Source organism: Porites lutea, chromosome 5 (assembly GCF_958299795.1).
Source record: "Porites lutea chromosome 5, jaPorLute2.1, whole genome shotgun sequence".
Classification (NCBI taxonomy): domain Eukaryota; kingdom Metazoa; phylum Cnidaria; class Anthozoa; order Scleractinia; family Poritidae; genus Porites; species Porites lutea.
This window is the reverse complement of record NC_133205.1, coordinates 36663013-36665677: the sequence shown is the minus strand read 5'-3', so window position 1 is coordinate 36665677 and position 2665 is coordinate 36663013. Positions and strand designations below refer to the sequence as shown.

The 2665-nt window shown below is 40.0% G+C and overlaps 1 pseudogene; it reads left to right on the top strand.

Moving 5' to 3' along the window:
• Positions 1-1407: 1407 nt before the first annotated feature.
• Positions 1408-2665, top strand: part of LOC140938321 (uncharacterized) — an 8894-nt pseudogene continuing 7636 nt past the window's right edge.

Genomic DNA, 2665 nt, shown 5'->3' with positions numbered 1-2665 from the left:
GCACCGTTAACAGCTGAAAATATTACGTGCTTTGGATGTTATGCAATGCAAGTTGCAGTGCAGGATTCAAGAACTTTCAGGTACTTTGGAGAATCTGTATGAACGAGAAGTCCAGAGACTCTTACAAAGCCAGTCTCAATGTGATGTGCTTTGTGCAAATGGTAAAGCTGAACTCATTAAGGAAATGGACACATTTATCAGCTTTCCCAAGATTTGACTTGAGACAGGATTTGTCACAAAGTGATGTGAGTGGAGTATTAGCACACTACCTGTGAATACAAGGGAGCAGTGCCCCCTCCTTTTTAAGGTTTTGGACACCTTGGTACTTCACAAAACTGATGAAAGGAAGGTGTCAGAGATGCGAGTACGAAGTGCTGTTCTTTCTCTATCCATATTGCTCAGCTTGAAAAGTCAGAAAATTCAAAATGATTTTAACATCTTGTTAACTTGTGTGTATATCATTTGGAGCTGGTATGCGATTTTTTGGAAAGCTGAATCATCTTGGTTTAACTGTTAGCTGGGAGAAGGCAATGAAGTTTTTTGACAGCCAGAAAGCTAAGAAATAAGAAATTTCTAAGCAAACTCCTACAGATTCTCCAGTAATGTTAATGTTTGATAGTTTGATATTACCAACATGTTACAGAGGAACGCACAAACACCTGCGGCTATTTAAATACATTGGCCCTATGATGTGGAAATTAACAGGTCAAGCTGTACTGATTCCAAATGTAGAGGGCTTAGAAAACATCCTCCAAGACAAAGATGCCTCAGTGAAACTCAGCAGAATTTGCTTCTTTTAAATTCCCAATGACATCTGTATCCAGAGTGATCAAGGAAAAACAAGATGTTTTCGAATGTGCTGTTGATGCTTTTTGGCTGTAAATTCTTGATGATGCATTGAACAAACTGCCACCAAGCAGAAAAAAGCGTAAGGACATGACTGAATCAGAACTCAATTCTTTCATTTCAAATGCTGACTGGAATACACAAGCAAGATACCAGATCAAAGTCCCACAGGATACTACCCTCTTTACTAATAGAAGTCCAATTACAAAGAGTAATGTCCATGTTTTACCTTTATCTCTTGACGATAACAACACAATTGTTGGAACAATGAGCATTGTTGACTAGAGTACCTTCCATTTGATTCTGTGTCAGGTACATTTGATGTTCACTCAGGTAGATCTCACTTTAAGTTGCTTATTAGTCAGCACAACCATCAAAGTAACATGGGCGAGTTGAAAAGGAAATTCTGGAGCTGAGAAAGAAAAATTGATATGGCTATTGATGAAGAGTTGGATACTGAAGAAGAGTGTCCAGGGAACAGAAAGTTCCTCGAAAACTCTTGAGAATGAGCGTCAGCGGTTTGAAACAGAGGACAAACCTTTCGGGGAGGTCTTCAACTCTATGTACTTCTAAGCTGTCTGACACAATTACATCAAACAGTGAGGAAAGCTACCAGGCCTTTGTTAACAGCCCTGAGCATACCTGAGGTAAATGTAAAAGACCACTTGAAAAGATCCCTCCTTCATGTCGCCGTAGAACAGGGCCTTGAGAGTTTTGCTAAATGTTTGGCTGACATGGGTCTCGAAGTGAATAGCAGAGAAGGATGTGGCATAACGCCCTTGAGTCTTGCAGTGTGACACAAGAATACAGCCATTTATAAATTCCTAGTGGAATCAGGAGCAAGATATTCTGGTCCATTGTTCCATTGTGCATGGCTGAAAGGCTGAAGCAAGCTGAAATTTTGAAGATAATTCCTGAGGATCAGGATGAGTCAGAAGATGAAAATGAATTGATCCGTGTGATTGATAGCACATTTTCTAAAGGTAGCAGTAATGGAGCGGACAGAGGTTAATCGTTCTTGTCGTGGATTTGTCACGCCTGTTGTTGGGGATGTAGAAACTTGCAAGACAAACAGTGCTGCTATGTTCAGGTAAGGTTCCTACAGATGTGTTGGTCTTTGTCCTGGTGACCTTCATAATAAAGGCTACTTTTGTAAAGCAGCATTCAAAGTCCATGGGTCATCAATTCTTCATTTCATCTTGCTAGAGGTTATGAAAAGAGAGAAATTAACCTCTAAAGTATTTAAGAACAAGAAGTTTCAGGAGAATAACCTCATCCAAGTAAGGGAGGCAATCCGTGATGTCTGCAAGGCCTAAGGCATTGCTGCAGCTTTGGAATTTACAGAGGGTGAGTAATTTCCAATTCAGCAGGAATTGCGGGGTTCTGCAGTTGTGAGTATGCTACTTTTGGACAAATTTAAGGACTGGATTTCAGAATCATCTGAAAATGATGTTTATTTCCAACACCAGTCAACCACACGTCTTGTTCATGGTCCAATTCAGAAAATGTACGAAGTTGTGTACCAAGCACAATTACCAATTTATGCGCAACTTGGATTTAGAAATTTTTACACAGAAGTTACTCGTCATGTTCTCAATTTCCTTGCAAAATGGCCACTTGCAACAAGGTTATTGCAGCAGAACTGTTCTGTCAACCTTAGTGGGAAAAAAAGACATGGTATTGAGCTTGATGGCTTTGTAGAATCTGAAGTTGTGAAGTCCCTGAAGAAATATGCTAGTGGATGCACAACTGTGACCATGTGAGAAAGACTGATGGCAAACATTGACATGTTGAAAATGTTGAGAGCTGCCTACATGGG